Genomic DNA, 24,167 nt, shown 5'->3' with positions numbered 1-24,167 from the left:
AAATGCACATTCCTGGGCTCCTTCTCAGACCTACTGAATCAGTATCCCCGGGGGTTGGGGCCCAGGAATCTGCATTTTAACAAGGTCTCCAGGTGATATGGTTCCACAATGAAGGATGAGAAGTCCTGCCCTGGACCATGCATGCCCCGGTATCCTGCTCCCATTAATGTCCACAGCCTTTCTTGACTATTAAGGCACTAGACAAAAACAAAACTGAAAAACACATCTTCGTTATTGCAATCAATAATGTATTGACTGGAATAATGTATTGATTGGAAGGAAACCCTTCTCTTTGCCTCTCAGGAAACCCCTCCAACCCCTCCCATCGTCATCGACTTTCTTTTCCACCAAAACCAGGCTTGGAATGGAGTTTTAGTCACTGAAGCATCTTTGAGAGACTAAGCTGTGCTTGGAAATTCAGAGTAATGAGGACCCCTGCCACCAAGATGTGAGGCAACACCACAGAGCCCCGACGAGCTGGCCCCAGCTCATCAGAAGTCAGCAGGACCAAAAATGAAGCCAGACAGCAGGCAAGTGATTGCTGACATAGAAAATGTAAACTTTAACCCCGCTTTTGAGCTTTCCCAGCCTACTGCTGGGAAATGATCAATTACTGTTGACACTTCAGCACAGAGGGCTCAGAATCATTTTGATGAGTTGACTAGTCCTAAGAGGTCAATCTCATCTTATTTTTACTGGTATTTTTAAAAGCTGCTTATGTGGGGAGGGGCAACGACTTTCCACATGCTTCAAACTGCGGAAAGCAGAGGGTTGGTGACAGATGAGCCACAGTGCAGGAGGACAAACCAAACAGACCACTCCTCCTTGCAGGAGGGGCCTTGGAGAGCATCCAAATATAAACCCCCTGCTTGACAGAGGAAACCTCTGAGGCCCAGAGGGGAAGACTCCCCCTGGAGGACAAAAGGTTATGCACAAGGTCACTACCCATCTGTCCCCTCCTGACCCCAAGCCCAATAGCAGGTAGGAGTTCAGGATAATTCAGCCTGACTCTTAGCCTGGTAGGATTCCAGAAAATCTCTGTGACCGAGTGGTATTTGAACTGGAAAATCACTTTTCCAAAAGACACCTGATCTCTTTGCCACATCATCCCCTGGCCCCTGTGCATAATTTCCCACCGCTGACAGCAACCTGGGCAAAAGTCCCTGGATATCAGGCCTCTGAGTGCAGTTTCCAGGGCAGTTTCCTGCTGCTTCCCGCTGCTCTGTTGCGTCTACCAAGAGGTTGGGGATACCCCCTGGCAGGGACCCCCCTCAAGTTGCCCACTGGGCTTCTCGGGCCAGGGATCCGGGGGCCTTTGAAGCCTCGGCTCCCCCCACATCTGCCCCGGATCTCTGAGCAGCACCTCCTGGGGCTCCTGCACGGATGGACAAGGGGCAGGTCACCCCCCATTCACTGGACGTCCAGCTACATCAGGACTGCTGGGTAGAGACCCCAGCAGACTCTCAGCCCTGAACGGACTCACACATCACATGTGGCTGGACACGCAGGGACCCCGTGGAGTGACCGAGGGCTGATGAAGAGCCCTTCCCACCAGGAGGTGCCCGGCTCCCGGGGCAGCCCCAGGGTTTCCCAGCCCACCTGTGGGAGAAACAGGAGCCGTGGTGGCTCCCTCTAGTGGCGCCGTCGGCAATGGCAGGTGGCTGGGGAACCATAAAGGGAGCAGGTACCTGCGGGAAGGGATGGAGCTGATGAGCGTGGCCCAGATTCTTATAGATTTTGGAGGAAGTTGTTTTGTCTCGTTGTGGGAAAAAGCACTGGCGATCTCTGGCTGCAGGCCTCAGCATCAGCAACAAGCCCAAGGGCTCCGAGCGCTACCCTCCTACCCAGGACGCCTCTTCCAGCCACTCACTGCCTCACCGTGGACAAAGCCCCTTCACTTCTCTGGGTCTTGTGACCTCCCACGTGACCTCCCATCCCTGAGATGCTCTGAGTCTCAAATGAGCCCACAGTCTACTGCTCACCCAGGAGGAAACACAGCATGGCTCATACCACCTACACCTGGAGGGAGACTGACAGTCGCCAAGCACTGCCACGAAGAGCACGGCGACCGTCTGACGCACCTCGTCTCACCTCTCCCACCGCCCGCCGCCGGCGTCGTATTCTGAGGCTGAGCTGAGAGACAGAGGATGCCTTCTGCGGCCCACAGAGCCAAGGGCTCCGTGCCAAGGGGTCACTCAGGGCTGTAGATTTGCACTTGGAGCCCTGAGGAAACAAGATGGAGGAATTCCTCCTCTTTAGCAGGAAAAGATGTCTACGTGGCCCAGCCCATAATAGTCAAGACAGTGACTGTCACTAACACACACACATGCTGACGACAGCCAGGACCTACTTGCGTATTCACTCGTATAATCAGAACAACCCTGTGTCCTTGGCGAGCCACCAACAAGCCATTCTTGCCTAGATACAAGAACAGTGACAGCCAGAGTCACCTGGGTATTATAACTGCCTGCCTGCAGGTAGAGACGCTTGATAAGAATGGAATCATTACGGATCCCCCCAGGCAAGAGGAGAGGCCTCTCGTTTTCCATCAGGGGCCAGGAAACCAATTTGCCCTCAGTTATCCAAGTGATGGAGTTAAAGTCTATCCAAGTGGGAAGAGACAATGGCGATCACTGTGTCCAATTCTTCATTTCTCAGGTGAGGTGGAGGACCAGGGGATAAAGACATGCAAAGTGTCGACGTGCATCAGACGGTGAGTTTAGTGGCAGAGCTGGGACTGGGCCCCGGGCCTCCAGACTCTCGGCCCACAGCTCCCACCGCTCCGCCGTGTTGCGGCTGCTCGCACGTGAGCTGGAGGGTGGCCCTGAGACCTCCCCTCGGGCGGCCCAGGGGGCTCCCCGGCCACGAGCCAGCGCAACTGAGCTCAGGGAGCCCCGTCCTCTGACACCAGCCCTTGGCGCCCATAAGTGGCCTGGTCAATCAGTTTTCTGCTACCTCACCTCCAAACAAAGACAAGAGTCACTCCTGGAACGGTGCCTCCCAAAGGCAGACCGATGGCAGAGGGCAGGACAGTCTGAGGGCGGCCTGTGACATCAGGTCTCCTGCCGTCCATCCGTCCACTCTGGACAAGGCCTCCGTGGGCCCCTCCAGGAGCCAGGAGAGAGGTGTCCTCAGCCTCCCACTGATGTTTCTTCTTCTCCCAGACCGATTCCGGGTTCTCCTACTGGAGCGCCCCACGCACCCTGGCTTTTCCTCCCCCATTGTCTCGGCCTCAGGTGATTCTGGTCTCCTGCGTCCCACTCTGGTGTGGTTGTCCGGGAGGTGACAATACCTTGCCTGCCAAGGCCAAGGCCAGCCAGGTCCCCAACCTTCCCAGGTGCACGAGACTCAGAATAAATCATGGAAACGCAGATGCAGCCCGTCCTGGACGTGCGGTCAGGGAGACAAGACGGCGGGGACGGCGGCAGCTGACACTACCCACCCACCACCCCACCTGCTGCCACCCACCCCCGGGCCTCCTGGAGAGAAGGAAGTGGGGCTGGGAGGCAGAGCCAAGCTGTGCCTGGGGGCAGAGTCTGGTGGGTGAGGCCACCGCAGGCCAGCTTCCGGGAGCGGGTCGCTGGGTCTCCAGCACAGACACAGAGGGTGGTCCGGCCCCCGGGTCTCCCCTTTCTCCCCCGCAAGCTGGGAGTCATCCTCGCCTTCGCTCTTTCTCTTAACCCCACCCCCAATTCCTCCCGTTGGCTCTCTTTTCAAAATTATGCAGACTCTGTCCACTTCTCACCAACCTCACCACGGACAGCCTGGTCCGCCCACCAGCCGCTCTCACCAGGATTATCCCACCCGCTTCCCAACTGGAAATTCTGTTAGAATTGAAGTCCAGACATGTCCCTTCTCTGCTCAGAACCCTGCAGGAATGGCTTCCTTTCCAACTCCACGTACGAGCACAGACCTTTCAGGGCCTCTAAGGCTCTGGCTGGACAGAGCCCACACTCAGTACCCAGGTAACCCTGACCTCGCGTCCTGCTGACTCACTGCCCTCCAGCCGCACCGGCCCCCTTGCTGTTCCTAGAACACGCCGGCGAGGCTCCCACCTCAGGGCCTTTGCACTTGCTGTTCCTCCACCTAGAACGGCGCCCTCACTCCTTGATCCCCTCTGCTCTTTACTCAGACATTCCCTTCTAGGTCAGCCTTCCCCTGTCTCCCCTACTTTAATCTGGTCCCCACACCCCCCTACTCCCTGCTGTATTTCACGGCCCCCTTTCTGGATGTCCCTCGGTGGAGTTTGTACTCACCTAGCATAGAGTGTATTTTAGTTACTTATTCTATCGATTGCCTATCTCCTCCAGCAGAAGCTAAGCTTCATAAGAGCCTGAGTCCTTGGTTTTGTCCCTTGGCCCACAGCAGGCATTCAACGAACACTTGTTGAATGAAGAAGCAAACAGATCACAGACACAGCTTGGGAAACAGACCTTCACAGGAGATGTCAGAGTTGTGAGACTTCTTCGGTAAGAGGAGAAGCCTGGGAGAGAAAAGTGTGTGTGTGTGATGCAGCAATGCTTGACTGCCACCCTCACTTATAGGAAACAACGTGTAAGTGCCTGATGACTTGTACGCGAGTGTGTTAACGGCATATATTAACCAGAGCCAACGTTCATTCAATCACATCCTCACTCACTCATTCACCGGCCACTTTGTGAGTGACAAGTCCACGTCCGGTGCTTTGCTAGACATCGGGTGGGCACTTGGCTGAGGATATGGTCCCCGCGGCCAGGGCTTCTGCAGCTTGGTGACGAAGCCCCCTGCCCAGCACACAGATCTGGGAGGGTCCGGGCATTAAAGCAAACGGTAATCTCAGCAACACCTAATTAGGAAAGTAAATTCAAGGCAAGAAAATCAGCCTCATGTGTTTTGTCACCGAGAGGAAAAGATATTTGGATGAGTGGCCACTAGTGGGAATGTCCCCTTCCAGAGCACCCTGGAAGGATGCTGGAGGGAGGGAGGGACGGAGGCGAGGAGGAGGAACTTCCCGGAAGTAGAACCTGCTCTCCTTCCCCTGGGGACAGGACAGAGGCAGAGTGGGTTACACACTAGAAAGAAGCCTCCGCTGTCCTGGGACACCCTGCGCGTGGCATCGTCTGGCCTTGAGGTCTGCCCACAGGCAGGTCTATAGGAGAGGCAGGCCACTCTTCAACCGTGGGTGACACATCCTGCCCCCTTGGAAGACGTCCCCTGTCCAGGGTGGGGTCACGGCAGAGGGTAATCAAACGTCATTTCTGATGCCATCTGCGGGTGGCACCTGGGACGCTGGCTGGGTGCCCTGGCACCTTGGATAGCTGCCTTTGTCACGACTTAACATGACGTGTCTGCTTAGCTTAGCTGTTGATGTTTCCACGCAGCGAAGCACACGGCCTCCGAGACTGCGCGTGGGTTTACTGGTAGCCCTCCGTGGCCACCCTTTTCCTAGACGGGCCTCCAGCACAGCCGCGCACTTGCCCTCATCGTTCGACCCCTGCCCTCTCCACACCTGGTCTCCTTAATCCACACCACCAGCTCTCACCTCCCCGCCCCAGCTTCACCCCAATATCCTGGGCCCCATCTTTAAATGCCGGTGGGTCTGGTCCCAGCTTTTTCCAGCCTGGTCATGGCCCATGGGAGGCCACCGGAGGGGGTCTCATCTTCTGGAGAAGTTGAGGGTCCGGACCCTCTTTGTCCAGCCACTATCAGAAGTGGAGGTGTAGGTCTCCTGGCCTGGACCTCTGTGCCAGCCTCTTCCCTTCCTTCCTGCCAAGGATGAATCAGAAGAAAAGGAGATGAGTTAGTGGTGGGAGGTTGGGCTGCATGAGGGGTGGCTCCAAGAGACCTGGGATAGACGGCCAGCCTCTTTCCTTGGCTCCTTTGCATGGTGGTCCCCCGCCTGGCCCCATTCCTGGCCTCTCTGTCTTACCCAAACCATACCTGCCACCCCACAGGCCCTCCAAGGGTCCCTGCAACCCATCAGCAACTGCTGAGCCCTGAACGGCTCCTGCAGAAGCTGCCTTTGTATACCGTGGTCATTAACACTCCACCTTTAGTGGCCTCTCAGTCCCCCAAAATTAAGTCCAAGCAATCCGCTCAACTTCCAGGCCCAGGAAGGTGATGCTTCATACAACTTACTAGCTGGGCTCCCTTCTCTCTGACACCTTCACTGTCCTGCTGGGTCCCAGGGCCCATCTTGACCCTCAGATCCATCAGGCGTATGCTTCCTCCGTGAAAGAGTCCTTGCTATAGCCTGGCTCTCCCCTCCGCCACCCACTGGAACCTCCTGCCTCCCCCTCCCACTTTCCTCCGTCCCCCATCCCTCCCAGCCCAGCCGAGCCTCAGCGCCGCCGTGAGCCCCTCTGGCCGCACCAACACGACTGAGCTCTCTCTTCCCTGATTTCCTGCTGCCCTTACCGTCAGTCCCACGTGATATCAGACGTCAGTGTTTTCGACTGGAAAGTATGTGAGATTTGGGGCCCAGTGTCCTGTGTTCAAGGTCTGCCTCTACCGTGCCCCGGGCTGAAAAAGCCAAGCCCCAACTCAGCCGCCGGGTGTGAAGGCGTGTTGCTGTAACCCCCACAAAGCCCTTCAAGAACAGGCCAGGGTTGCCTTGGACATGCTCTTCCAGGTCTCCTCCCCACCTCCACAGAGCCAAACACCTATCCCTCTGCCACTCAGTCAAAAGAGGGGAAGTTTATCTAATTTGAAAGGACACATGTGCCCCCATGTTCATTGCTGCACTAAGAGCCAAGACATGGAAGCAACCTAAGTGTCCATCAACAGATGAATGGATAAAGAAGATGTGGTACATAGATACAGTGGAATACTACTCGGCCATGAAAAAGAATGAAATAATGTCATTTGCAGCAACGTGGATGGACCTAGAGATTATCATACTGAGTGAAGTAAGTCAGACAGAGAAAGACAAGTATCATGTAACATCACCTACATGTGGAATCCAAGAAAATGATGTTGACAATGCAGAAAATAATATTTGATAGTGATAATGTGTAAACACTGAACACTGACTTAACCAAAAATTATGTCAGAAAGTGGGCATGCGGTTTCCTCTCAAGACCAGAGGTGCTGTCCCATCACACCGAGTAGAAGTCAAGGTCGTTAACAGCAGCCCATGAGGCCCTACCCATCGTGCTTCCCCACCCTACCAAGCTAACCTCATCCCCATCACCCTCCCCCACTCACTGTGCTCCAGCAGCAAGGGCCTCTCTGCTGTTCTGGTTCTCAGTTACACCCTCTGTCCTCCCACCTCAGGGCCTTTGCACTTGCTGTTGCTTGGTCTGGAATGCCACCTCCCCACACATCCACGGGGCTCTCCTTCCCATCCTTTGGGTCGTTGCTCAGATGCCATTTCTCAGGCGGGTCATCCCTGCCCCCGCTCCCTTAGTGAACACTGCGTTTCTTCCCAGCGTGGCCCGCATCACTCCCACGGGTGCTTATTCTTCTCCGTATTACGTATAACCATCCCTATAGAGCACTGCCTCTATACAATGAGAGGCTGACAGCGATGTTTTATTTCAGTGCTTACTTATCCTCCCCACTGGAGTGAGAGCTCTGTGAGAGCAGAAGATTTTGTTCACGACGTGTATCCACGATTTGCTCCCTCATATTCCCGTGCTCAGTGACTGGCACAAAGTAGGCACTTTATAAATATTTGGTAAATGAAAAAAATTCAAGAAATAGCAACATAAGCATTTACAGAGAAAAACGAAGGAAAATACCAGAAACTGTTCAAACAATTGAAAGTGGTTGCCTTATCTAAGGACTTGAATTCCCAGTGAGGAGAGAAGCAGGACTTACAGTATCACTGGGCTTTTCAAATCATGGGCATGTATGACTTTAACAAAACTTAAAATGATTCCTAAGTATACTGTTTTTCACCTCCCCCACCCCAATCATATTTCATTCCAATGCCAAAGAAGTGAGGGCTAGATTTCCTATTTTTTGTGATATTAGTCCTAGACGTCATCTCCTTCCTCTCATCCACCTCTCTCTCTCTAACCCACCTCCTCCGATCCATCCCCAAGGCCGGAAGCTCCCACCTCCTCCACCGCTGTCAAATCCAATCACTTCTTTCTATCTCCACCACTATCACTCTAGTGCCATCTTTCACCTGGATGTTGGCAAAAGTTTTGTAACGGGTCCACCTGCATCCATCCAACGCAGTGCCTTGTGGTGAGACTGCCTTGCTCCATGCGTGCCCTTTCCTTTGTTGCCTTGGCAACCCCGTCTCTTGTGCTCACCACGTTAATCCCACTACAGGGCCTTTGGACATACTGTTCACTCTGCCTGGAATGACGTGTCTGGAACCTTTGCCTATCTAACCTTCTTCATATAATTCACATATCACTAAGTCAAATCCTCCCATTTCAGGCTCTTGTAGAACTGGTATGTGAATGTCTGTACTTTGTAACGCTTGTCACAGTTGCAGTTTTATACTGGGGTTTACTGGATGAACATCAGCACGAACACACACACCAAATCACCGTCGTCGTCGTCGTCATCAGTTCTGTTAAAGGAGGAAATCATTTGTTCCATTTATCATTCTATCGCCATTGCCTAGCACACAATAGGAGCTCAATAAATACTTATCAATAATTTGTTAAAACACTACCTTTTACTACTGCAACAGCCAATATGTATTGCTTGGGTTTGAATAACATTTATTAATCTGCCTCACCTCTGCCCTAAAACTCTTAGGACTTGGAGATGGCATGCTTTTTTTTTAAATAAATTTATTTAGTTATTTATATTTTAAATTTTGGCTGTGTTGGGTCTTCATTGCTGCGCACGAGCTTTCTCTAGTTGCGGCGAGCGGGGGCTACTCTTCGTTGCGGTGCGCGGGCTTCTCATTGCTGTGGCTTCTCTCGTTGTGGAGCACGGGCTGTAGGCACGCGGGCTACAGTAGTTGTGGCATGTGGGCTCAGTAGCTGTGGCTCGTGGGCTCTAGAGCACAGGCTCAGTAGTTGTGGCGCACGGGCTTAGTTGCTCCACGGCATGTGGGATCTTCCCAGACCAGGGCTTGAACCCGTGTCCCCTGCATTGGCAGGCGGATTCTTAACCACTGCGCCACCAGGGAAGTCCAGCACGCTTTTCTGTAAAGCCCTGCCACTCACTCCTCTATAAACCTGTGGTTCCCATCTTCACATATAATTTCTGGAAATGTGTATTTATATAAAATCTGCAAAAGATTGTATGTTGTATGGGGTTTCTATGCTGGAGCACTAAGGTATGATGAAATCTTTCCTTACGCTTTGCCTTGTAGATATAACATCCATATCTATTTCCAGCACTTCACACATGATCCTTCAATATGTTACCTTCCTTCATAATTCAACACACATTGAATTGGTTGAATCCCAGTGAACAACTGATTGAAGCTAAAGAGTCAGCACTTTCGGCAAACCTAACGATTTTTATCTCCTCTCAGCTCTGCTAACATCTTTGCTTGGTGCTGTCAATTTCTCTGTGTTCCCCTCATTTTTGTAAAACAAGGGCAAAAAAATGCAACAAAGTAGCTAAATTATTGCACATGCATAACTATACAGAAAAGATGGTGACATGGGCCGGCTGACAGGGCCACCATGAGAACGACCATTTGTCAGCTAATGCACAAAATAACAAATCCAACATAAGATAGGGCATCGGGGGATCTAAATTTGAACACCTAATTTTGAGCACCACTTGTTTATACTTCCTGTGCAATTAAGGACTACCTAGTAATCCGGTATTAATTTAACCCTTTGCTGAGTAAAGCAAGTTTGAATTCATCCATTTTTCCCTACTTATTCAGAATCGTATGATAAAACAAACATTCTTTAAAGTTCCTTCTAAAGAATAAGACTGCCAGGTTGTCTCCTTTAAATTAACTCCCCTTCAGACACAAGCTAAAATAGTCAGAGGGAGTCTTAAAGTTTTTACATCTGCAATATATTACAATTGAACAACAAAATTTGAGAATCCTCATGTGTATATTTTTAAAACACATTTTCCTTTGCCCCCAGAATCAGTCTTGGCAATTGCTATTGGGGGAGTCACATCTTCAACTGGGCTGCACTTCCCAGAGTTTGCGCCATGCCCCATGTGCAGGGGAAGGTGAGGACCAGGATCTGGACGATCCTGCCTCTTGCTGGATCCAGTGTGAACCACTGACCATCTCAATCTCGCGTCTACACTGGCTGGTCTTGTCTCGTGTCTACACTGGCTGGTCTAGACTCAACAGCTGTTTCCCAACCGTTCTGGCATTCCTGTGAGTGATGTGGAATTTGGCATCCCTTGAAACCTTGAGCCTGATCAAAGTTGCTGCTCCTCTGGGGTATGTCACCAAACCCTGTGCAACCCCTGAGAGATGGAGAGGCGGCATGCAGCAAGGTGAGGGCTACGTCAGGCTCCAGACACCCACAGGGAGACTGTCGGTCTCTCCCAAGTCTTAGGGTTCGCCATTATCTTTAACAGCGTGCGGCCAAGACATGGAAGCAACCTAAATGCCTGTCGACAGAGGAATGGATAAAGAAGATGTGGAACATATATACAGTGGAATATTACTCAGCCATGAAAAAGAATGAAATAATGCCATTTGCAGCAACATGGATGGACCTGGAGATTGTCATATTGAGTAAAGTAAGTCAGACAGAGAAAGAAAACTATCATATATTGCTTATATGCAGAATCTAAAAAGAAATGATACAAATGAACTTATTTACAAAACAGAAACAGATTCACAGACTTAGAGAGCGAACTTATGGTTACCAGGGGTGGAAGGGTCGGAGGGAGGGATAGATAGGGAGTTTGGGATTGACACGTACACACTGCTATATTTAAAATGGATAACCAACAAGGACCTACTATATAGCACAAGGACCTCTGCTCAATATTATGTAACAACCTAAATGGGAAAATGTAAAACTGAATCACTTTGCTGTACACCTGAAACTATCACAACATTGTTATTCAGCTATACTCCAATATAAAATAAAAAGTTAAAAAAAAAGAGCATGTGGACATTATAATTAGCAACAAAATGCAAACTACACAAGATACCACTTAATGCCCATCAAGTTAAGAGCCACTCTTCCCAACTAGAACATTCAGAGCTGGTTGGTGACATAAATACTCTCACACAGAGCTGGCGATTTCTTCTGTTTGTCTTTTCATTTCTATACATTGACCATCCACTATAATTTGTCAAGGTGGAAATAATCTTTCTGATTCTAAAATGTACACACTCTTTGCCTTTGGAGTCGCACCGAACCGGTTTCAGCCCAGTTACTTATGCGGTGGCCTCATCTGATAAATGGAAATAATAATTGAAGCTATCTTACAGTGTGACGATTTACGGTAATATTTTTGTACAGCACAATGTTTAGTAATTGGTAGCTGTGACTATTATTGTGATTAACATACCTCCGGTCTTTTTTCTATGCATATATACATGTGTATAAATGTCAATGTGCACTCTTTATGTTCCCACAAGGTGCTTTTGTGTGCCGAAAAGATTATTTAGAGGATCCATGGTTTTGATAAATAAATATTCAATTTATGAAGGTTATAAATCTTTCAACTGAGTTCTTCCGGAAGCTTCTGAGTTCAACGGACACATTTTACTACCTCATTCATAAGCAGAGGTTGCCTGTGTTGTTTTTCGAAAACCTGAACTCCTTTAGAGTCTTGGAAAGCGATAAGAGGAAAGCACCTTTAAAGATACATGTTACAGGGCTTCCCTGGTGGCGCAGTGGTTGAGAATCTGCCTGCCAATGCAGGGGATACGGGTTCGAGCCCTGGTCTGGGAAGATTCCCACATGCCGCGGAGCGGCTGGGCCCGTGAGCCACAATTGCTGAGCCTGCGCGTCTGGAGCCTGTGCCCCGCAACAAGAGAGGCCGCGATAGTGAGAGGCCCGCGCACCGCGATGAAGAGTGGCCCCCGTTTGCCGCAACTAGAGAAAGCCCTCGCACAGAAACGAAGACCCAACACAGCCATTAATTAATTAATTTTTTAAAAAAAGAATAGAAAACTGTGAGCTGGCATTATTTAAAAAAAAAAAAAGATACATGTTATGAACGGAATGTTTGCATCCCACCAAAATTCATATGCTGAAGCCCGAGCCCCCCACCCCAAGGGCAGCTATCTTTGGAGACGGGGCCTCTAAGGAAGTAACCAAGCTTAAATCAGGTGCGAGGGGTAGGGCCCGGCCCTGTGGGATTGGTGTCCATATATAAGAGACACTGGAGCTCGCTGTCTCTCCGTGTGTGCTGAGAAAGGGTGATGTGAGGACACAGCCAGAAGGTGAGAAGGCGGCGGTCCTCAAAAACGGGAAGAGAGCTCTCGCCAGAAACTGAATTTGCTGGCCCCTTGATCTTGGACTTCCAGCCTCCAGGGCTATGAGAAAATAAATTTAATAATTTAATTACTTGTTTAAGCCACCCAATCTGTGACACTGCGTTATGGTAGCCTTAGCAGACTGATACAATATGAGAAGTAGAGATTCCTCCCTTACACCCAGAAAAAAAAAAAAAAAAAGTCAGAGGTCAGAGTAGGAAAAGAGCAGGGATCCAACCCCACTAGATGGTAGCATCCCCAGAGATGGCCAGACTTCGGAGGAAATGGCTGTTGGTGCACTAAGGTGGCCAGACCCGAGACTGGGGCTCCCAAGATCCACAGTTAAATTTGAATTTCAAATGATTCTGTAATATTTGGGACATTCTTGTACTAAAAAAAATTCACTGTTTATCTGAAATTCGAATTAACTGGGCATCCTGTATTTTATCTGGCAACCTACCCAGTACAGGTACAATTTTCTGAAGGGCATTTTAGTAACACAAAATGTCAGAATCTTTAAGGTATACATAATTGTTAGCACAAAAATTCCACTTCTGGGAACTTATTCAGAAGAAATCATCAGCAAATAGATAAACATGTACAGGTAAGGATATGTGTTGCTTACAATCATGAAAAACAATTAATAGAAGAGTGGATAAATAGTAATGGTATTTTTGTTTAAATGTGTGCAGCCCTAAAATTGCGATTTCCAAAATCTACATTTTAAGATGAAAAGATTTCCAGAATATATTATTGCATTTTAAAAGGTAATAAAGTAAGTTTATGTTTGATTTCATTTTTTAAAGTATTTTATATGTATAAGACACATACAAATACACACTCACAAATCATCTGGAATAACTACACCAAGATGAAAGGAATTATCTCTGGGTTGTGGGATTATTGGTGACTTTTATTTTGCTCTATACACCTTTATTCATATACAGTTGAACTTTGAACAACTCAGGGATCTAGGGTGCTGACCCTCCGCACAGTCGAAAATCTGAGTCATGCCTCCATATCCTCGGATTCATCCAGCCTTGGATTGTGTGCTGTAGTGTGCACTTCCTGAAAAAACTCTGTGTAAAAGTGGACCCATTCAGTTCAAACCCATGTCGTTCAAGAATCAACTGCATTATCTTAATAATCCGGGTGGGGAGGCGGGGGGAAGAACCAGTAACCTAAAAAGAAGAATTATGCAAAAGCATTCTTTGATAATCTTAAAATCTGAAGCGGCAAGCCCAGGTGTGGATTTAGGAATTCCTCACCTAAAGTCAGGGCCATGTTCCTTGTCCTAGTTTGGTGTTGATTTACCTAAGCTATGATATTTTTCTCTTGCTAAAGGGCGGCAAAGAAGAACCTGGATGTAATAGATACTTGCTGTTTTGTTTGTTTGTTTGTTTGGGGAGGGAGGCTGCTGCATTTTTGGTTACCCAACACCTATGCCGTCTCTTCTTTTCCTTTCAGAGAACCAGCTCTCCTCTGGAAAAGCAATCTCCACACTCCACACTCAGCCCATAGGCTTTGGGTGAAAGTGACTCCAGCACTGGCTCTGAGGCTGTGCATGTGACCCAGATATGTCCAGTCAGAGCATACCATTCCCCTGGCCTAATAATCTGCCCAGATAAGAGGATGAGGTGGAATTCTGACCAATGAAAATCAGATCATGGATTTTGCCAGGTCAATAAAAGACTCTGTTTATTGGGCTAGAACCTGGGAGGATATGTCTGGAGCTACTAGCCATCTTACCACCAACCACAGTCAACATGGACAGCAGAATTACATTAAAAGGGATGAAAACATTTTACCTCCTGGATCATACTGGACTTGAAGCCCAATTTTTTGAAAGAATTCTATTATTTTCAAGAAACATACTATGGATCTTAGACTTATCTTGAATTTTCCAGCACAGGCTCTGGTTAGTTTAATTGATATAGGAATTAAATTAACTGAGTCTAATAGCACTAGCTAAAAACACTACTTGTAGGTATGGGTAGAATTTCATGGGTGGAAATACCCTAAACAAGAGGAGGGTTGCTAGGCGTCCTGTATATTTAGGACATGTCCTATATTTAATGATTTTGTCTTGCTTCCTGTATTGGCCTTCTCAGGACAGCCTAAATGTCTCATATTCAGCTTTTTTCAATACATTACAGAAATTCAGCAGTTAGAGCTATTCATTAAATTATATGGGCATCCTGTACTTCCATTTGCTAAATTTGGTAAATTTCACTTGCTAAATTTGGTAAAATTCATTTGCTAAATGACTACTAAACAGTCATTCGACCCCTACAACCTTCCACGCTTCGGTCTGTTCTATGGTATCCTGCTAAAGGAAGCCCAATTTTAAATGAAGTTTTATGAGTTAATAGGTTTCCCTTTTTGATTAAATTGGTTTGAGCCAGCGTTTTAGTCTCTTGTAACCAAAAGAAAGCTAACTGGCCCCATTTAATTATAGAACCACCAACACCTAAGTTCTATAGCCTAATTAAAATAATAACTATACTTTATTCATCACTTCCTGTGTTCAAGATATTTTAAATACATTATCTCATGAATAAGCCTACCCATCCTTTGAGATAGACATTATTTTCTCTATTTCACAAATAAGGAATCTGAGGCTCCACGAGGTTAAATAATTACCCCAAATCACACAGCTAGATGGGTAGAACCAGGATACCAAGACACCAACCCTACATTCCGCCACTGCGCCACACTACCTTCTGGTCTAGACTTAGAGTTCTGAATTTTGGTCTCACATCACAGACAGAACTCTTTTGTTGGGCTTGGGTTCACTACTAGTTGAGCTAAAATAACCCCCAGAAAGTCTAACTTCCCACAGATTGCTCTGGTTGAAGCCAAGCATAGGAAAAGCTCACAAATAGAGCCTCATTTAAAGTGGGTAGAGGAAGTCTCCTCGGTGCTACCATTTTCCTCTAACTTCCCAGAAACTATCAAGATCTGAGAGCAAGTTTGGGGCTCACTTGAGTCGTGTCAAATGCCCATCAGCATCATGCAACCTCCACAGCATTAATCTAAGCTGACTCCATTGGTGAAATTGACTGGATAACTGCAAATTTTCCACTTTATAAGCACACTGTCTTACGCTGTCTAAGCTGGACATGAGCTATCACCAGATTTCCAATAAATCATTTCTATTTCTTATATGAAAATATAATAAAATGGTTCATGTGCATTTACCCATGAGATGACATTCAATATGCAATTCATCTTGTTTGTTATTTCTCACAGTAACCCAACATCCCTCCCAAGAAACCGAGGTACAACATATAGGTGAGACTGGTCAAAGTCAGGCAGGCCAATGGCAGACAGATAAAGCTTCCCACTTTTCAGAGGCAACCGAGTCACCTGAACCATTGAATCATATTTCATTTAGGCTGCAAAGCGATCAGAGGTCAAGGGAAGCGCTCTTGCCGTCCCCAGGTTCTGCTCTCCACCGAGAGCACCCACGACAATACCTGCAGCCTCTGGTGTGTGGATGTTGTGATTCGAGAGCTCCCCAGGACAGCAAAGGTGGGAGATGGACCCCTGGAGCAGCCTGGAGGGATGGAGACTGGCAGGCAAAGCTTTCCCTTCTGAATAACTCTACTTGTCAGACGGCTCCCCTTGATGATTTCCTGGCAGACCTGACTATTTTATGGAGGAAGTTCCAGGAACAAAAGAGACGCTGTTCCTTCCCACCTGCTCCCAGCAACCTGAGGGAAGGCATCTCTTACTCCCTGAGGGTCAAGGGGAGCCAATGTGGCCAGAAGAGATGGGGTTTGTGAGACCCATGCCCCTGAGGTCAGTAGGACGGTGACACCTACCGCCACCCCACCTTCTCTCCACATCCTCCAAGAGCACGTGGGCCTCTTCCACTTTCAAGAAACTCTTAGAGGCAGACAGTTTCTGCAGCCTGGTGCAGCAGCGTCCCAAACACGACGGCTCTTTTCAAATCCACCTCCAAACCGCAGAGCCCACACTCAGCCCATCCATCCAAAGCTCCCAGCAGATGCTCAGTACATGACCCAAATCTCTTCTACTTGGTTTCCTACAGGAGCCTTCCCTCAGGAGCACAAGGGGCAGTGCATTGAGAGAGGTCTGTCCCCACACAGGCAATGAAGGATTGCATCGTCCACAATAATAAAACTGGCCAAAAACAGGTGCCAGCCATGGTAAACAGTGTCAGTGATGAAACATCCCTCCTGACTACGGTGGACCACTCCTAACACCTCTCCCCACGACGTGCTATGCCAGGGTCCCCACTCCTGTCCTCACTTCAGCCAGCATTTGGGATCATTCCAAAACAGCATCTGCGCAGGTCCTGTCTCTGATTGACAACTCTTGCTGCTCCCACGGGCGTCAGAATGAATCGAACTACTAACAGCTTCGTGGCTCTTCACCACCTGAGTCCAATCTCTTTCTCCAGCCTCCCCTGCACCCTTTGCCCCACCCCGTGTGTCCCAAGCTCCCAGTTCCTTGAACACATCCTCCTTTTCTTGGGTCCCCTTGCCTTTGCTCAAGCCGTTCCTTCTATTAAGAATTTTCTTTTCAATCCTGAAAACTCCTACTCACCCTGCAAGGCCTGGCTGATGGATTGACTTCTCTGGGAAACCTCTCCTGACTCCCTCCAGCCACCAGGAGAACTCCTCACTCTTCCTCCACTCTTCTTGGAGCACCTGCCTCCAAGGAAGGCTAAATTCCTGATTCCAATCGCCATGAAACCAGCTGGGAAAGTGGACTGAGAGAGTCTTGTTCTCTCCCCCTCCTGCAAGTCACTCCCAGGAAAGCTGTTCACAGATTTTGCTTCCAAGGTAGGAAGGAATAGGAAACCCCCCTTTGCCTGCAGTCCCAGCTGTGTGTTTCAACTCAGCCTTTTACCCCAGAGCCCTGAGTTGCAGGATCTGGGGGCTGCTTTGATGCGGATAAAGTTGTCCCTTGACTCCTGCATTGGTCTTTGCCTGTCAGTCCCGCAGTCAAAGCTCAGGGGTGATGAGAGGGGCCAGAAGGCAGGATCCGGGCCCTCATGTACAGCCTGTCCCGCTACCTGCCCCACTTAGCACGCCGTCTACTTGTGTCCGCATGTGCTGTGACCTCCTTCCTCAAGAGGTTAGACTTCTGCTCACCTTCGATTCTCCAGGGCCTGGCTCACGCAGCCTTATTATAAATGTCTGTTAAAAAAGAATAAGTGGGTACAAGACACCGAATAAGGTGCTTCCTCCACACCCTACCGATTCCCAGCCCCGCTGCCATCCCCTGCCCTGCATCTTTGCCCCCAGAATCTCAATTTTGTTCGAGTTTCTAAAAGCCAAATGCTCCAAAGAGGTTGGGTCCCTGTCCAGCTCTACAGGTGACTCTGGCTGAGCCTAAATCAATCATGGCACTCTTACCCACCTCTGCCAAGATTGGTTTGGGCATGTGTCCGAACCACAGCTAAGAGAGGCTGGTGGGAAGGTTTCCTCATTCTTAGGAAGGTTCTTCCCTTCTTGCCTTTGGACCTGGTGGTGTGAAGATGTGATGTCTGGAACTGCTGCAGGCTTCTGTGAACACGAGGTGAGGGGGAGCCACGTGAGCCTCAGAGAGCAGGACCCCCTGAGCCCTGCACCATGGCCGCGGGGGGCTGATTGCAGAAGTGGTTCAAACTTCCTGCCCTGCCCTTTACAATGTGATATTGAAGCTCCTCCCACCACAAGGCAGAGTCTATTTCCCCATTTCTTGAGTCTGGGCTGGCCTAGTGATTTGTTAACATCTTACGGAAAAACCCAAACGAACTTTTTGGCCAAGCCAATAACCAATAGTACGCAGCAGAAGTAATGCCCCAATTCCGAACCTTGATCTCAAGAAGGCTTGATGCTCCCACTCTTGCTCTTGGGCCCCTGCGTCCACCATGAGAAAAAGCCCAGACCACCCGCTAGAGGGATGGGAAAGACAGGCACAGAGAGCTCAGGCTCCCTGGCCAATAGCCAGCCAATCCCCCCAAAGCAGAGCCACCTGGTGAAGCAGAGCTGACCACAGCGGCAGGAGGAGCGCGGGTCAGGCGGGACCAGAAGATCTGCCTGGCTGAGCCCAGCCTAACCTGCTGAACTGCTGAATTAGGAGCTAAAAATAGTGGCTAATGTTTCAACCCCTAAGTTTTGAAGGTAGTTACAGAGCAATAGCCCTCCCTCCTCAAAACTCCAAGTTCTATGAGACGATAAATGTTCTTTGTTTTTTTGCTTTTAAATGCCACTGTTATATGCAGCCAATCGCTCCCTGATATAGTGTTGTGAGGAAAAGACGAGACAAGGCCCCTGCCCTCAATGAAATTATAGGCCAGTTGAACTTAAGACATACTTTTCAACGAGGCTCTTTGAGGTGAGGGGCTGATGGCCTGTGCTTTTGTAGAAGGGATTTGAACATGAAGACGTGCGTAGCAATACAAGGTCACCTCCACTAAGGACACAGTGAGTGGACCCGTCCCTGTGAAGGCTTCATGAAGGAAGTAGGGTAAGCGCTAGGTGGTCCTTGAAGGAGGTTTGGGGTTTAGAGAGATGGGGATATGAAGGGAGGTAGAGAGAAGCAGGATCCTATCTGACCCTGGAAAGATGGATGTTCCATAGGGATCCGTTGTGGGAAGAGGTGAATGACCAGGAATTGAGCTCAGATGTGGTGCTTTAGGGCATGAAGGACACACAACAAAAGAAGAGCTTTCTCAGTGCAGGGCCAAGAAAGGTTCATTCTATGAGGTCACAAGGCAGACCTGGCACAAGCCATTGTCCCCTGTAGCCACCCTCAGAAGAGTTTCAGGGGTCATCCAGCCAATGCCCATGACCTCAGAAGTGACCGGGGCTGAAGAATGTCTATCTACCTGTTCATCCCTGTGCCCTTTACTTCCTCTTACCCGGGGGGCTTACTGCCAGCCTGGGGCGGGGTCACAGAGTTAGGACTTTAACAAAGGTTGGATTGTAGGCTGAATGGATTTCACAAGCCTAGAGAGAAAGTAAGGGAAGTCCCTGCTTCTTTTGAGTTGCCAAGGTCTGTCTCATCTCCCTCTATGTCTGGGCTGCTTGGGCCTGAGAGGCATGACCACAGGCTGCAGGGTGACGCCCAGCTCTCTGCAGGGCCATCTCCCTCGGGGCCTGGAGAGGAGACAAAAAGAAGGCCACCCCTCCCCCGTTCTCTGCTCCCAACCGCAAGCATGAAGGCATTAAACAATCCCCAAACCAAACCAGCTTCAGAATTAGAACCCAGGGGAAGAGGGCAAGTATTATTTATTTTGCCCAAGGACACTTCTTTCTTTTATTGAGCAATGATTATGTGCTAAATATATCTTATCTCCATTAGAAAACCCTCACGGTAGTTCTATAAAATAAGTGCAATGATCCCCATGTTATAGCTGGAGAGCACCAGGTCCCAAGAGAGAAAGAAGGTGCCCGAGACCTCAACGCTAGTGAGTAGGAGAGGCAGGATTTGAACCTACCAGGTCTGAGGCTGCATCCGTGCTCTCCCCACGAAGCCCTCACACGGCGCCAGGCGACTATGACTCCTCAGAGTCGGAGCTATCGCACGCTTTCAGAGGAGATTCGTTGTAGAGGCATTGTGTCTTAGGTAAGAGAGAAAGTGAGTTAACACTTTAGACTTCAGACCCAGCTCTGTTACAAAGTAGCCACCAAAGCCATGTGGCCTTGGGCTGATCAAGTAATATCTCTGGACCTCAATAGACATTTCTCCAAAGAAGATATACAGAGGGCCAACAAACACATGAAAGGATGCTCACCGTCACTAATCATTAGAGAAATGCAAATCAAAACTACAATGAGGTGTCACCTCACACCAGTCAGAATGGCCATCATCAAAAAATGTACAAACAATAAATGCTGGAGAGGGTGTGGAGAAAAGGGAACCCTCCTGCACTGTTGGTGGGAATGTAAATTGATACAGCCACTATGGAGAACAGTATGGAGGTTCCTCAAAAAACTAAAAATAGGATTACCATACGATCCAGCAATCCCACTACTGGGCATATACCCTGGGAAAAACGTAATTCAAAAAGAGTCATGTACCACAATATTCATTGCAGCTCTGTTTACAATAGCCAGGACATGGAAACAACCTAAGTGTCCATCGGCAGAGGAATGGATAAAGAAGATGTGGCACATATATACAATGGAATATTACTCAGCCATAAAAAGAAACGAAATTGAGTTATTTGTAGTGCGGTAGATGGACCTAGAGTCTGTCATGCAGAGTGAAGTAAGTCAGAAAGAGAAAAACAAATACCGTATGCTAACACATATATATGGAATCTAAAAAAAAAACAAAAAATGGTTCTGAAGAACCTAGGGGCAGGACAGGAATAAAGACACAGATGTAGAGAGTGGACTTGAGGACACTGGGAGGGGGAAGGGTAAGCTGGGATGAAGTGAGAGAGTGGCAGGGACTTATATACACTACCAAATGTAAAATAGATAGCTAGTGGGAAGCAGCCACATAGCACAGGGAGATCAGCTCGGTGCTTTGTGACCACCTAGAGGGGTGGGATAGGGAGGGTGGGAGGGAGACGCAAGAGGGAAGAGATATGGGGATATATGTATATGTATAGCTGATTCACTTTGTTATACAGCAGAAACTAACACAACATTGTAAAGCAATTATACTCCAATAAAGATGTTTTAAAAAAAAATGAGAAAGGGAAGCTGGATGATGGATCAGAACCCTTCCAGCTCTCATGGCTGGGAGGTTTTCTATCTCTTCCACCGAGAGACTAGCCCAGACCAAACTAGGGCCTTCTGTCTCAACTCACGGCTTCCTGGAAAGAGGCTCAGGGGGGTAACAGTGAGGGGCCCTTGGACCCACTAATAACCATTCTCTCTGATGACACCCAACCAGAACGGTAAAGATTCACCAAGCCAGACACTCCAGGCTCTGGGAAACTACACCTTTGCTTCGTTTTGGGAAAGGAGAGCCCGTCATACACCTCCTCCCTCTTTCCAAATCCTCTCTCCTCTCTCCTGGCAGAAAAAGCTGCACAGAGTTGTTGTATAAGAGCAGCAGGGCAGAGCGGGGGCCCGGCCTTGAGAGCAGAGGACATGCCTTTCCTGAAAGTTGGTCCTTGGGGATCAAAAGTCGTGAGGACATTAATTGACCCTCCACACCAACCCTCCAAAGCAATTAACCTGCGGTGGGCAGGCGGGGGAGAGAGAAAGAAGGGCACTCCGAGGGCGTCTGCCAGGTGGTGGTGTCACGTGTCGCAAGGCTGCGGAGCAGGTGAAAGGAAGGAGGGGACCTGCACCTGCACCTCCTCCTCCAGGGCACCACTGCAGCCTGCAGCGCCCAGAAGCCAAACCCCGCCTCCTGCCCGCCCCGCCCCCCTCCCCGCATCCCAGGGACCGAGGAGGCAGGATTCTGACACAGAGAGCCTGCAGTCCCTGGGAGCCGGTCCAGGGTACAGCCTGCGCGAGGGAAAAGGTTTGAACAAGGAGAGGAAGAGGAACGAGAAACAGAGGTCGTTGCTTTGAGTCGGGGGAGAGTTTGAGCCAATAGCTGGTGTGCTGGGCGGAGGATGGCAGCAGGCACTTGCAGGTACCTGCTTCTGTCTTCCTCTCCCTGGCCCACCATGTTAAGTGCCAGTCCAACCCGGATGTCCAGAGAGGAGACCCACCACGGCAGGGGCTCACAGGAAGGACTCAGGTGGGCCTGAAGGCTGTTCTGGGGGCGGGATGGGAAGGGAGTGGGTGCAGGAGAGAAGCTCTGGTGGTGAAGGGGGAACTGGGATGGGAGGTGACAGCTAGGGAGAAGCAAAGGGGGGCCCTGGGCAGCTGCTGTGCTGGAGGTGGATCTGCTCACTCCTGCCAAGCGCTAATGCAGAGGATCAGCCGTGAAGGGCTAGGTCTGGGGCTGGCGGTCAGACCCCTGTGTCCCTCGGGGCCATTATCTGTCACGTGGGGTGGAGCTTGCGAACAAGATGTGTTGGCACATTTCATGAGGAGGCTTTCTGAGGAGGAAGAGGGGCTGCGGTAGAAGGGATTCAGATGAGAATGAAAAGAAAGAGCCTCCACGCTAGAGAGGCAGCTGGTGGAGGCTGAGATGATTCTCTCCTGGAAGATCCTCGGGGAGGGGAGGCTGCCCTTTCCCAAAGGGCCTGGCAGGACTGGCCTGGGCTGGGCAGCGAACCTCCACTGTGACTGAGGGAGAAGCTGTGCAACCTTGGCCAACTCAGTAAACCTCTGTGGGCCACGGAAAGTTATAAAAATGCCCGCTCTACTGACCTTAGTGGACTGTTGTGAAGTTCAGTTGTGAAAAAACTTTGTAAAATGTCAAGGGCACTTAAATGTGAAGGTGTAAATCATTATCGCCAGCACCTCTTAGACTAGCGGTCCCCCACTGTGGCTATACCCTACGATCTCTTGAGAAGCTTTGTAAAAAATGTTGCTCCTAGACCCCATCCTAGATCAATGATTCAAACTGGGCTGGAGCAGGAAGGGGTTAAGACAGCAGAGGGGGCAGGAAGTGATACTTTTTAAAAAGTTTCTCAGGTGATTCTGAAGCCCTGGCAAGGTGGAGACCCACCACCTAAGACCTCCCCAGGCTTCCTGAAGATCATCACGTAGTGCACACGTATTAGAGAGGCTGATCCTCGGCTTCTCCCAGATCTCCTGCATCAGAATTTCCGGGAAGACAGGCAATCTCTGTATTGAACACGCAATAAGGCCGCCTGGACCCTCATTCTATGATAAGTCTGTCGATTCCCTCCTTCCCTGCAGGATGAATAATCACACCCGTGGGTATCACGCTGCTCTAGACAGCGTGGGCGGAGCTGCTCTGGGAGGGGACGTGCCCTCCTCGAGGCATGTGTACAGACGTGTTTCTGGGACAGGGTCGTGCTAGACAGCACATCCCAATCCATGCCTGCTCCACTGGGATGACAGCCCAATTATAACGTGACAAATGTCCCAGCCATAAAGGCTGAGAACCTTAAGGAAAGGAGGACACCATGATGAGTTATCCGTAATAATAACACCCATTAGCAGGGTTTTATTGTTTTGTCGATAGATGTCCAGGCTTTTCTGCTCCACACTCTCTCTGATGGCTCTGTTCCATTCCTAAGGTCATAGAAGCGTGTGCGCACACACACATACACACACACACACAAATGCACACAAATGCAGGGGTGAAGAGGATTCAAGTAGCGGGGGACTCACACCCGGCAACCGTGCTACTTGGGGACGTGGCTGGTGTAGAATCACGTGATGCAGATGACCTTAGGACCAATGGCGCCCTGGGGATCGTTCCCCATCTCACGGGGGCAGTATTAGCATCACGGCTGAGAGCAAGGATGCTGGAGCCAGACTGCCTGGGGTGCAATCCTACCCCCCCACTTTCTAGCGATCCTGGACCAGTGGCTCCCCTGGGCTGGGGATGCTCACAGCGCTGCCGGAGAGCGACTGAGTCAGCACACGCGAAGCTCATAGAAATGCGGCTGCACACACTGCGCTGGGGACGTGTCTGCTGCTCTTAATTATCGTTGTTTCTGTTGTTGTTTTATGATAGGTGAGGAAGCTGAGGCCAAGAAAATAATTTGCTCCATTTATTCATACCGCTTGACCCTTGTAGGAACACAACCTAAGGAGACAGTCATAAATGTGAACACTTATCTATAGGGAAAATGTTCACTGTAGCATCATTTAGAACAAAAAGCTAGAAAACAACCTGAATGTCCCACAGTAAGGGATAGGTTACCTAAATGATGGTGCACCTATGTGATGGTTATATAATAATTGCATGAGAGGGACTTCCCTGGTGGCGCAGTGGTTAAGAATCCGCCTGCCAATGTAGGGGACACGGGTTCGAGCCCTGGTCCAGGAAGATCCCA

At 49.4% G+C, this 24,167-nt stretch overlaps 1 protein-coding gene across 2 annotated transcripts in view; it reads right to left on the bottom strand.

Moving 5' to 3' along the window:
- Positions 1–227: 227 nt before the first annotated feature.
- KCNA6 (potassium voltage-gated channel subfamily A member 6) overlaps positions 228–24,167 on the bottom strand; it is a 43,251-nt gene continuing 19,311 nt past the window's right edge. The window contains exons 2-3 of one of the 2 annotated variants that reach the window (XM_082349994.1): positions 19,776–19,898; positions 228–5,745 (exon numbers count right to left, since the gene is read on the bottom strand). The gene's annotated coding sequence lies outside the window, so the exon portion shown is untranslated. The remainder of the gene's footprint in view (positions 5,746–19,775; positions 19,899–24,167) is intronic. The other variant, XM_082349998.1, reaches the window with a different exon arrangement.

This window comes from Balaenoptera borealis (assembly GCF_965194805.1).
Source record: "Balaenoptera borealis genome assembly, chromosome: 13".
Taxonomy (NCBI): domain Eukaryota; kingdom Metazoa; phylum Chordata; class Mammalia; order Artiodactyla; family Balaenopteridae; genus Balaenoptera; species Balaenoptera borealis.
The sequence above is the reverse complement of the archived record's forward strand: the minus strand, read 5'-3'. Positions and strand labels throughout refer to the sequence as shown.